The sequence below is a fragment of the Vombatus ursinus genome, unplaced genomic scaffold (genome assembly GCF_900497805.2).
Source record: "Vombatus ursinus unplaced genomic scaffold, bare-nosed wombat genome assembly UNPS02009205.1, whole genome shotgun sequence".
Classification (NCBI taxonomy): domain Eukaryota; kingdom Metazoa; phylum Chordata; class Mammalia; order Diprotodontia; family Vombatidae; genus Vombatus; species Vombatus ursinus.
In genome coordinates, this window is record NW_020948983.1 from 55,709,155 (window position 1) to 55,722,636 (window position 13,482).

Here is a 13,482-nt window from a genome sequence, read left to right on the forward strand (position 1 = left end):
CTAGAACAGTGGTGTCAAACTCAAATAGAAATGAGAGCCACTATACTCAGTATGGTTTTCAAATCAAGTTAGAAAACCACATATTATTATCTGTGTTCTATTGGGGCAGCTAGGTGGCACAGTGGATAGGATGCCAGGTCTGGAGTCAGGAAAACTTGAGCTCAAATCAGGCCTCAGCACTTATTACCTGTGTGAACCTGGGCAAGTCATTCAACCCTGTTTGCCTCAGTTTCTTCATCTGTAAAATGAGCTGGAGAAGGAAATGGCAAGCCACTCCAGTATCTTTGCCAAGAAAATTTCAAATGGGGTCATGGGGACATCACTGAACAGCAATGTTCTGTTACATTTTTATTTATTGTGCTAAATATTTTCCAATTACATTTTAATCTGGTTTAGGTTATTGGGGGCCATGTGTTTGATACCTCTGGACTAGAAATCCACTTAACTAGGGAGATCTACAAATAGCAATAATAGTTCAGTTTACCTGTGTAGCAGGTACCTCTGCCCTTCCTTTTTTCATCTCTATAACCATACCCCATTCTATAACTTTACCCCTTTCTATAACCAGCCAGGATCCAAGACTCCAACTGCCCCTGCCTTGACATTTGGGGAAGACCAAAGATTCTGCTCTGCACACCTCCCTCTTCACAGGGTCCCCCGTCCAAAACCAAAGAATCTCCATCTCCCTTCCCCTAAATCCCTCATCACCAAGACAATTTTTCAACATCAAAACGAGCCATGAGCTCTAGGGCACAGCTAACCTAAAGACTGGAGACTGCTGACCGGGGCACAGAACTCACCAACCACTGCCTTGAACATCAAGCAGGACCAGGAACTCATCATTTGCCCTATTTGTGTTTGGGTACTACCAACTTTCAACCTCTTGCTCAGAGATTGATAATTAAATCAAGAACACCATTGCTGATGTGAAGGCCATCATAATCTACTACCTTGTAGCTCCATTCAGAACCCTTTCCCCAGACAGAACCCCTATGATTGTATGTTGTAGACTGTCTGGGCCAGGGGTGGGGAACCTGCAGCCTCAAGGTCACATGTGGTCCTCTAGGTCCTCGAGTGCAGCCCTTTGACCGAATCCAAACTTCACAGAACAAAACACCTTAATAAAAGGATTTGTTCTGTAAAGCTTGGGCTCAGTTAAAAGGCTGCACCCAAGTATCTAGAAGGACACATGTGGCCTTAAGGCCAAAGATTTCCCACCCCTGCTCTGGGCTGATGCTCCCTTCCCTGACTGCAATTGCCCACTCCCTCGTACCTATCTATGGTAATCCCATCTCTCCCATGTCCCTGTCTACCTACCTTTCCACTGTACTTTCTGGAACCCCTGTTCTTTGGCTAATGAACTCTCCCTCATATTAGACATATATTCTTTTCTTTTCCTATATGAAATCAACTCATATTTATTTATATTTAATTTTCTATACATAATTTCTTTCCCTTTCTCCTCCCCTCCACCCCAGTCCTTGGTAGAAGTTCCCCAAGGGCAGACACATGGTTTTATTTTTGTGTCTCTAGCCTGTCACATAGTAAGTGCTGAATTAAAACTTCTTAGAGAGCCTAAGGCCTAGGAAATCTTTCATAGAGGGAGACAGAACAAAATTGTCGAGACACAATGTTAGTAATGAGATTGCCTCCACTCTCTCTAGGTCAGAGAGAGAACCATTTGTTTTCCTGTCCCTAGACTAGAGCTTCAGGGGCAGGAAACTACTTAATAGGCTAGAGGACCACTATCTATGTATTAAGACATCCTCTTTTCACCTCTGGTCTTCTTTTTTTGACCTTTGGGTTTGGAGTTTCAGGAGAGGAGACAGAGGAAAGCTACAGGGGTGAACAGGAACCAGATGGAAAGACACAGATACCACAACCAGAGCCAGCCAAAAGATGCTGAACCATAAGGAGTGTTTCTGAGACTAGAGCAGTGACTGCAACCCCGGGGAAGCCTTGGGGTAGGTGGGCAGAAGGGGGAGGAAATGCAGAATTGCTAAGAATAACAGCTACTGTGAAACCTGCTTGGTGACCTGAGGAAGCTTATTTCCCTTTTAATCCAAGACTGTGAAAGGGGAGTGCCCAGCTCTTCCACCCATTCCTTTTCTTTTCTTTAAAAAAAAAAAAGGGAACTTGACAGACATCAGTAAGTATGAAAATTTCTATATACAGAGAACAGAAAAAGAGAATTATATACAAAATTATGAATTTCTATTAGGTATAGCATTGTTTTAGAAAATATATAAATATATAGTATATATAATATTTATTTTTAAAAATCAAACTATTTTTTTAATCAAACCACTAGGAAAATATGACATAGCCTTGAAACATTGAACAGGAAGACTATGTTAATTGCATTTAGTAAGAAGTTGGTATAAAGAGAACAAGATCTTTTCCAACACAATGCCTGGTAGTAACATGTTGCTCAAAGTTTTAACCAACAGTGATAATTAGATAATTGGTGCTAGCTGCCTCCTATACTCTGGGGTAGAAGAAAGCTCTCCCTTGCAACCTGCTTAGAAGTTTAAGTTGTCTTCCTGACCTTTCCTGTCCTAAGAGGGTCCTCTCAACAAGTTGTTTCTGTCATAGAGGGCAAATGAGCAGGACCATGGTCAGGTATGATACCTTTTTCTGCTTTGGGGAAAACTAACTTTCCCCCAAACCAATCATCTAGCATTCCATTAAGCAAGAGGCTTAAATTGTTCTGCAAGCAAAAAGAGACTTTCTTTGGCCTTAACCCCAAACTGCTTCATGTTAGTCTCAAAAAACACTTTAACTGAAGTGTTGTCCCTGTAGTACCTTCCAGAAAGTCAAGAAAAAGTAATCTGAGCAGCAGTCCTATATATATTTATTTAGAATAGGTATGTTTTAAATTATATAAAATGATGTGTTACAGATATGATTACACATATAATTTAACATGGTAGTACTAATTCCACCCTGCTTTTCCAGGTCCCTTTTCAAACTTCCTTCTTTATTCTTCCACATATTTAAAATTTTTCCATTGACACTTTGTTTTGCCTTCATTTTTTTTTAATCACACTAACCCTCTTCTCTCCAAATCTTTGCTCCTTACCAAAGTAAAAGCCCTCCTTTGTAACAAACATAACCAAGCAAAACAAATTCACACTTTGGTTGTACCAGAGAATGTGTCTACAATGCATCTACAATCTATTACATCTCTGCTAAGACATGGAAAGCAGGCTTCATTATCAGTCTTCTGTAATTGAGAGAGATTGGTCGTTGCAATGATCAGAGTTCTTGTCTTTCAAAACTGTATTCTTTTATAATGCTGTAGCCACATTATTTGTTCTGAATACTATGTTATTGAATTTGATTACTTTTGGGTATTTGGGCATATGTGCTCATTTTCTTCACTGATTAACTTTTTTTAAAAAACTAGTACCAAACTGCTTTGATGTGTTTTTTGTTTGTTCGTTTGTTTGTTTTATAGTGTAGTTTGAGATCTAGTACTGCCAGGCCCCCTTCCTTCCTACTTTTTTTTTCATCATTTCCCTTAAAATTCTTAACTTTTTGGTCCTCCAGATGAATTTTGTCTAGTGCTATAAAATAATTCCTTGGTGGTTGGATTACTGTGGCACTGTCTGTAAATTAACTTAGATAGTATTACCACTTTTCTTATATTGTCACAATCCAACCATGAGCAACTGATATCTCTCTTATCATTTTTAAGCCTTCTATATAGAAAACTGGCCAATGAGCTCTGACCATATGATCATATGAAAAGAGACATTGTTGCAGAGGGACATGGATGCAATTCCCAATGTGGAAGAAGGTCTTATTTCCACATTGTTAGTAGACCAGAATCTTTTACAAAATGTCTATGCGTACTGCAAAGTCTGTCCAAGGCATTTTCCATTACATGTATCACAACTCTTCCAGGAACAGGTTCCCCAGGATCATCGTATCAGTAGCACTTTGCACATGTTCTTAGGAATTGGCCAGTCTCCTGTTATGCTTCTGTAAGATGTGTTTTATAGTTATATTCATATACTTCCTGTGTATCTTGGCAAATGGATTCCCAGATATTTTATGTATTTGGTAACAATTTTGAATGGTTTCATCAAACCTTAGCATACTATAGAATATGATTAATAACTAACTACTCAAAAATTTGCTTTAACCATATATGCAGGAAAAACTAAGTGGATGAAAAGTGCCATTTTCCATGATATGACATGGTCTTAGAGGGATAGCCTATAGAGCTTGACCATCAGTGTATCTGTCTGTCTCTACTTATTTGTCATCCATTGCTCTTGCCACATGACTTGCTCATCTTCTCTGTCAGGCAATTCTTTGATGATATCCTTTACTCCTGTTCTTCAAAGTTCCACATCGGTTTTATGTTATAGCCTGCTCATACCCTCCATGAGCTTCTCCATTGCCCTCTGTATGTTATTCAACTTGAGTTATTTAGAAAGAGTTGTATAACAACAATAATGGTAATTTTTAAAAGATGGGGAATTGCATTCATGCTAAAGTTGGAGAAGATAGATTGATAAAATAGATGGATAGATACATAGACAGACAGACAGACAGATAGATCAAATGGTCTTGGTTAGATACTGCAAATTGACAAGGTGGGGCCAGAACACAGTAGGAAGAACTAATGAGTTTGAATGCAGATTAAAGCATACTATTTTCACGTGTGTGTATGTGTTTTCTTTTCTTTTGGTCTGTTTCTTCTCTCACTACCTAAGATGAAATATGTTTTACATGATTGCACATACATAACCTATATCAAATTGCTTACCATCTTGGGGGGGAGGGAGGGAAAAATTTGGAACTCAAAAAATTTTTTAAATCAATGTTAACATTTTGTCTACATGTAATTGGAATGTTATTAAAATATTATTAAATAAATATTTAAAATAGTATTAAATATATTATTTTAAAATATTATTTTTAAAAAGATGTGATAGTCACACATGAAAGTGAGGAGTTACTGATATACAGCCTATGTTTTCTTATATTCTTTCACTGTCAAGAGGACATTATAAGGAAGGCTCCCTGCATGTTTGATGGACTCCCTGTGGGAAACTTAGATGACATGGACAACATTCATACAATATGGGCAGGCATGGGTGGGTAGTGTTCTGCATATATGCTGGTGACATCAGAGGTCTGTTTGAATATTTGAGGATGTGCAAACTCTGCTAGACCATGAAGTTACAAAGTAAAAAATGAAAAACAGTCCTTGCCCTCAAGAAGTTTATATTCTACTAATAGGATACTTTAGAATAATGGTGTCAAATTTGAAAAGAAACTAGGACCAATGATTCATATGGACTTGGTTTTAAAATGTAATATTATTTATGTTTTATTGTATTTTTATTTATTTTGTAAACTATTTCCTAATTGCTTTTTAATCTGGTCCTGTTGTGGGCCATATGCTACAGGTTTAAAACCTCTGCTTTAAAAGAACCATGATATTACTTGTTTCCATTGATACAAATCACGGCTTTTGAGGCCCCTCCATATTTCATTCATTGTTGTGGAAGAAAAATTTACCATCAGGATGAGTAGCTCTGGTTATGAGCCTCTCCATAACTTTTCCAGTTTAGTTGGATAGGTAATGCACTTCTTTTTCTCATTTTATACATGAGGAACCCAAGGCCCAGACAATTGGCCAAAATAACAGGGCTAGAGAAGGGACTTAAATCCAGGTCTTCTGACGTTAAGTCCCATTAGTTAGCTGCACATACACTGTAGCTGGGCTGCTTCCTGGATCAGTCAGTCAATAAGGACTTATTAATTACTATATGCCAGGCATTATGATAATCATGGAGGTACAAAGAAAGGCACAAGACAGTGCCTATTCTCTAGGAACTCACAGTCTAATGGGACAGAGAGCATACAAACAGTTAGGTACAAACAAGATGCGCAAGTTAAATTGTAATAAATCAGCAGAGGAAAGGCACTAATATTAAGGGGTATCAGGATAAAGCTTATAGAAGAAAGTGAAAATTTTGGCTGAAAGTGGAAGGAAGCCAGGGGAGCCAGGAGGTAGAGAGGAGGAGGGAGAGAATTCTCGGTATGGGGAACAGCCAGTAAAAATATCCCAACTCAGGAGATGGAGAGTTTTGTTAGAGGAACAGCAAGGAGGCCAATGTTGCTGGATCACACACAGTAAGTTAGAAGGGGAGCCAGGCTATGAAAGGTTTTGAATGTCAGTGGTTTTATATTTGATCCTAGAGGTGATAGGGAGTTTATTAAATAGGGAGGTGACATCATCAGACTCATGCTTTAGGAAGATCATTTTGGCAGTGGAATAGAGGATGGATTGGAGTGGGAAGAGATTTGAGGCAGAGAGACCCACCGTCAGGCTATTGTAATAGTCCAGGTGTGCGGTGATGAGGGTCTGCCATGGGGTGGTGGCAGTGTCAGTGGAGAGAAGGGGGCATAGATGAGAGATGATAAATAATTACATAATAAATAAATGAACATTTCTGTAGCACTTTGAGCTTTACAACGTGCTTTACATATGTCTTATCATTGGATCTTCCCAGCAATCCTGAGATAGGTGACATTATTATCTACGCTTTGTTGTTGTTGAGTTGTTACAGTTGTGTCTAACTCTTCATGACCCCATTTCGGGTTTTCTTGGCAAAGAGTGGTTTGCCATTTCCTTCTCCAGCTTATTTTACGGAGGAGGAAACTGAGGCAAACAGGGTTACATGACTTACCCAGGGTCACTCAGCTAGTATCAGAGTCCAGATATGAACTCAGGAAGAGGAGTCTTCCTGACTCCAGGCCTGGCTCTCTATCCACTGCTCCACCTACCTGAAAACTGAGGCTAAGAGAGGTGAAATGCATTGCCCAGGGTCAGTGACATAAGTAGCAAACATTTAAGCCTAGATTTGATCTCAGATCTTTCTGACTCTGAGTCTGGCACTGTATCCAATCTACCACCAAATTGTCTAAGATAATAGAACATAATCCATTACTGGTTTCTTATGATGAATTTTTTCAGTTTGGTTGGGTAGGTAACGCAATTGTAATTATCCTCATTTTACACATGAGGAACCTGAGGCAGAGAGAATTAGCCAAAATAACAAGGCTAGTAAGCATAGAGTTGGGACTCAAAACCAGGTCTTCTGACTTCCAATCTACTTGGCGAACTAGCTGTATACTGTAACATAACCATATGACTATCAGTGGTATTGGGGAGATGCTGTATAAATGATAATAAACAACACCTGGCTTTATAAAAATCTATAGAATTTTAGCAGACAGACTCTTACTTGAATTAATTAATTAACCTGCTCCAGAGCATAGTATATAATTTGGTCATCATGCAGATCCACCATCAAGCCACCAGCTAAGTGGTTTCCTCAGGAGGTATTCAGTACTTACGTAATTTCCCCGAAGGCTGCAGTATTTCTACTGCCCACTAGAGAGCACTCTTATATTAATCCCCTTTCCAGTGCCCTAAACTTGCACAGCTCCTAACTCCTGGTTATTAGCTTGGAGTTCAAAACAGATACAGATTTATTTGAATATTACAGTAATAAGAAATCTTTCATGTTGGCTGTCTACCTTCCACCTTACATTCTGGAAACCTGTTTTTTAATAATCAATTTTTTTTCATAGACTTAATTGATTTTTTTAATGGCCAAATGATTTATTAAGACATAGTAATATAAAAAATTATTTAAAGGAGTGACCCTTGATAGTTTGCTTGTCTTGGGCATAGATCTACTCAGAGTCCTAAAAGAAACAATTATTCTGACTCAGAGTTCTGAGATGGCAGGCACTCTTTTGAATGTGACATGCTGCTGAATATTGGAACAAATGGAGACAATAGTAGGCTTCAGTGACTTGTGATATGAAGTGCTGAAGAATTTGAAAACTGTTAGGAAGAAACAGATACTAGAACTCTTCTATATCACAAAAGTAATTTACCTGATCATAGACAGAAGATGAGAATATGGTTACGAATCATAAGCTAAGGTGGGACTGTTCACAAAGAGGACCCAGAGCCTGAACCTAGAAATATAAGAAGTAAAAGGACTGATTTAAAAACTGCATCAGCTAAGCTTGAAGCTAGAAGTGATGGATACTAGAGTTGCTGTTAAGAAGTTGGTTGAGGGGCAGCTAGGTGGTGCAATGGATAAAGCTCTGGCCTTAGAGTCAGAAGGACCTGAGTTCAAATCTGCCCTCAGACACTTGATACTTAATAGCTGTGTGACCCTGAGCAAGTCAGTTAACCTTGATTGCTTCACCAAAAAAAAGCAGTCAAAAAAAAAAAAAAAAAAAGGAAGAAGTTGGTTGAACTGAGCAGGGGAATCAGAAAAGTCATGAAGTGAATTAATTAGTTAAGCACAGTGTGAATGAACTTGGCTTAGAAGTAGAAACATCTGTTCAATACAGAAGTTATGTTCATCAAAGAATTTTTATGGATAGTCCCTGAAACAGAAAGGGGAAACTTAAATTTAGAGTTCCAGAGCTGTAAGTTTTTCTCACCAATGTTTTTTTTGTTAGTTCCTTGTAAGTGCACATCTACCATCCTCCACAAATACTGAGTGAATTGTGGAGAGAATATGACTCAGGTTTATGTATAGATTGGGATATATTTATTAGTCATACATTGGCTTCATGTATGGGAACCTGTGATGTTGTTTTTACTTATTTTGTTTAATTGCCAAATAAATGGTTATGTTTAAGATCTATACATGTCATCAATGTGAGTGGCTATGTGTGTAGACAGAAATGTACCAATTGGGGCTGAAAATCTTAAGCGGTGAGTAGGAGTGTGTTTTCCCCTCAACAAGGATACCCCAAGAAGCATGAATATAATTATGTGGTGGTGGTATTTGTATGTGAACCTAGATTGTCAACTTGAGGGCATCTTAGTATGAGTGAGCCATTCCCAGAGAGTGAGTAAGTGTGTTCATATGTGCTGTTTGAGAGGCCTGAAACACTACAAAGTGGGGAGGCACCCTAACTGCTATATAGCAAAACAGTAAAGAAACTTCCCATTTAATTCCCCTCCCAGGTGGTAGATGGGAGAAAGGATAAAGGAAGAGGTTGTGAGTTTGTTAATTAACAAGATCTGCTCAGTGAGTAATTGGAGAAAGTAGAGGAAATGCTGGGAAATTGGGATAAGCACCTCTTCAATTTTACCTGTGGGTGGGGATTTCAGAGCATCTGAAAGTACAATTAGTCATATCTTGCTAGCTAGGTACTACTCCATGCCTCCACTTTTGCTACTGCAAAGTTCCAGTAGGCTTTGCTGTCACACTGTCTAGCTGAGATTGCAATGGTGGCAGTGGCAGAGGCCACAGCCACAAGCAGTGAGCAGCTCTTGTCCCTTCCCCACAAATAGCTCTGAGTCTCAGAATCCTCTGCTCTGGGACAGGCCATTTGCTCCAAATCGGTAGGGGAGGCAGGGGAGCTGTCACCATTCTATCTAGGTAGAGAAGGCCCATACTTCTCCACACTTCTCCTAGATCACATCTTGTCTTGTGGAGGGCAGCAGACAAAAGTGCCACTGATGGAATCCTAATAAAGCTACTCCCAGTCCCAATATTCTGACTTCCTTATGGGCCCCACTGAACAGCAGGCATGCCCTGATTTAACCACACAATCTGACTTTAACCACAGCATAGGCCCCCAGACTCAATAAATCCACTAGCTAGCTGCCCCTAGCTAGCCACTGCAGATCCAATTCACATATTTGAACAAGTGTGTTCTTGTGCTCAACCACAATCACATCATCCATTTAGCCCAAGACAGTATCACAATATCTAACTATCCATCTTAACCAGACAGGACCACAAAAGCTAGCCAATCAGAAAGCAGCACGACCAGGGTATTTGATCGCCGAACTATAGAAGGCACTCCTCCCCTATTACCTAATCCCTTGACAAACCTCTCCTGCCTTTTTAATATTCATAATTTCTGTTACACATGTAATTGCATCTTTACCCCATAAAAATCCATCTTGTTTTCTCTGAAGTTGCTGGTTCCTCTTGGAACCTAGCCTGCTTCTGAGGGGTGTCAATCCTCAATAAATGCCTGTACTTGGATGAGAGGTGGTCTGACTCTGAATTCTTTGAGGTGGTACCTCCACATCACACCATGAAACCTCAATACTAACAGCTGGAATCCATGTGGATGTTTCTACCTGGAGTGATACCTCTCATTAGATATCATATAGGCTTAACAGACAAGTAGCAGACTATCAGTGTATAGCCAGAACCTGGCCCCTTTCCCCCTCAGAGAGCCCTCACGATACCCTGGAAGCAGAGAGAGAGAATATTTAAATATATTGGTGGGGAGAGGGGTACCATGATCAAAGAAAGATATATACATATATGTATATGTATGTGTATATGTATGTGTGGGTATATACATATACATGTACATATATATATATATATATGCAGAGAGAGAGAGTCATAAATGCAAGCTTTGAGGGAGGAGTCTTGCTTGTGCAACTCATATAATCCTCCTGAGCCACAGTTTCTTCCTATGTAAAATGAGAAAGTTAGAGCAGATGATTTCGGAGATTCTCTTCTAGTTCAAAACCTATGATTCCATGACGTGACCACTGAGTGGATGTTGTCTCCTTTGCTGACTCATCATCCATGTTCCACTCTTACATGTGAATGTATCCAAGGGCTCTGCTTTGGGCTCTCTTCTCTCTATACTTTCTTTCCTTGATGTTCTCCCCTACTCCTGTGGATTCATCTACCATTTTTTTTTTAAGTGAGGCAATGAGGGTTAAGTGACTTGCCCAGGGTCACACAGCTAGTAAGTGTTAAGTGTCTGAGGCTGGATTTGAACTCAGGTCCTCCTGACTCCAAGGCCAGAGTTCTATTCACTTTGCCTCCTAGCTGCCCCCATCTACCATTTTTATGTCTATGACTCTCAAGTCTATATATCTACCTACCTAACTATTGTTCATCTCCAACTAGATCTCCTACAGGTTTCTTAAACTTAACATGGTTAAGGCACGAGACAGCTAGCTGATTCATAAAGATGTTGTTGTTGTTGTTGTTTGTCCTTTGTTTTCGAGAAAGACCAATGACATCACCAAGGTGATGATGGGATTTAAGTGAGGCAAAGGCTCAGCCTCTCTCTCTCTTCCTGAGTCATGTAAAGTTCTGTGGCAGGACAAAAATCAGGATGACTGACAATGACCCAGGATGTGCAGTTTTCAGAGGAAGAAATCCAGGATGTCAACAGCCACATAAAAAAATGCTCCAAATCGTTAATAATTAGAAATACAAATGAAAACAACTGAGATTCTACCTAGCAGGTTTTTGAAGCTAATACAAATGCAGTATTACAATTGTTAGAGAAAAGATACACTAATGCACTGTTGGTGAGCAGTGAATTGTTTCAGCCATTCTGTAAAATAATTTGAGGTGGTAAAGTGCATAGAGTGCTACTATACTTGAAGTTGGGAAGGTATGAGTTTGAATCCTGCTTCAGAAACTTATTAACTCTGTGACCCTGTGTAAGTCACTTAACCTGTATCTGTAAGATGTGGATAAGGATGGCACTTACCTCCCAGGGTTGTAGTGAGGATAAAATGAAAGTGCTTTGCCAACATTGAAGTGCTATATAAATTCTAGTTTTTATTATGAAAGCAGAATTGCTTATCTTTCCACTCAAACTGTCTTCTCTTCCAAACTTCCTTAATTCTGTAGATAGAACCACCATCCTGCCAGTCATACATATTAGAAACTTCAACAAACATTTATTAACCACTTACCTACTATGTGCCAGGCACTGTGCAAAGTGTTGGAAATACAAAGAAAGGACAAAACACTGTCCCTGGGGACTCACATCCTAAAAGGGGAGGCAATGTGTAAATAACTATAAGAATGCACACATGCACACAGATATGTAACATTACACTGCTTATATGTGTATATATATATATATACATATACTTACATAACATTATAACTACTTCTATATATAACTATATATGTATGTAATTTTATACACACATATATGCGTCTCTATTTAGATACACATGTACCTGCCACATACAGAGCAGATAGAAGATATTTAAAAGGAAGTGAGAACTGGGAAAGTCCTGCAAAAGTTAGGATTTGAGCTGAGTCTTAAAGAAAGTCTAGGAAATAAGAGGCTGAGTTGAAAGATACTCAGTATAAAGACACTGAATCCCGAGTTATCTTCCGATCTTAACTCTCACTTACCTCTCCATATTTGATTTTCTACTCCTTATCTTTTTATATCTTTTCATATCTTTTCATATATCTTGTGTCTGTCCCCTTGTACTTACCACCTTGGTTCAGGTCCTTATCACCTCTTTCCTGGATTAATTAATGAATTAATCTCCATTTGGTTCCACTACCTCCAGCCTTTCTTTCTAATTCATGTTCCAGGAACTGTCCAATGACTATTTCTAAAGCACTGGACTGACGGTATCACTCCCCACAAGAAGAAGCTTCGTTACTCCTATTGCCTATAGGATAAACTCAGAGAATCTCTAGTCTTCCAGACTCAAATGCCATCTCCTACATTATAATGTTCATGCCCTCCCCCATGGTGAAATTTGGAATTTACTTTGTATGTTTTATGTGTCTATATGTATATATAGTATATTTTATATTTTGTATTTTTGTGTGTGTGTGTTCATGTTGCTTCCCTCTAGCAGAATGTAAGCTCTTTCAGGACCAGAACAATTTATAAAATGACTAAAACATTGTAAAGACAGACAGCTTTGAAGTACTCAAGAACTCCTTTCAATGGCTTGACCAGCCACGAGGACAATGATGAAATGTTTCCCGCTTTACAGAGGTGATGGACTAGAGGTGCAGAAGGAGATAATGCATTTTCCCACGTGGACAATGTGGATTTATTATTTGTGCTTATTTGTTACAAAAGAGGTTTTGTTTTTATTTTTGGTAATTTTTTAATGGGGGGGAGACACTATTAGCAGAAGTTGGGGCATAGGGTGGGGAAGTGATGGTGATGCCAAAAAAGGGAAAAAGTGATTGCTGGTCAATGAAGCATTAACAATGCAAAGAGAACAGGAAACTCAGAGGGAAACACAATCGGGACAGGTTCCGAAGTAACATGCTGAATTTCTTCCTCAAAGCGTGGTTTCACGTACAATCCTTTTTTCTTCTTTTTTTCTTTTTATATGGAAATGCTCATATTGATGTTTGTCAGGTTCCTAATCACAACACATTTAAAAAAATAATTTTTAAAAAGAATATAAAGTCATTGACAATACCTTAGTTTCCGTGCAGCTCTGCACCTAACAGTACCTACTAAGTGTTGGATTAGGAACTTAATCATTGGTGAATGAATGAATGTGGCGGGGTAGAATTAGAAGAGAAAGCTGTCTTTAAAGGACCGGAGGAGCCTTGGAAAAAATGTTACCTTGCAGGTTCCACCGAGATTTGAACTCGGATCGCTGGATTCAGAGTCCAGAGTGCTAACCATTACACCATGGAACCGCCATAC

General features: G+C 39.0%; 1 non-coding gene across 1 annotated transcript; it reads right to left on the bottom strand.

Moving 5' to 3' along the window:
• Positions 1–13,403: 13,403 nt before the first annotated feature.
• On the bottom strand, positions 13,404–13,475 carry TRNAQ-CUG. Its single transcript has one exon. It is a non-coding gene; the product is annotated as a tRNA-Gln (tRNA).
• Positions 13,476–13,482: the final 7 nt, after the last annotated feature.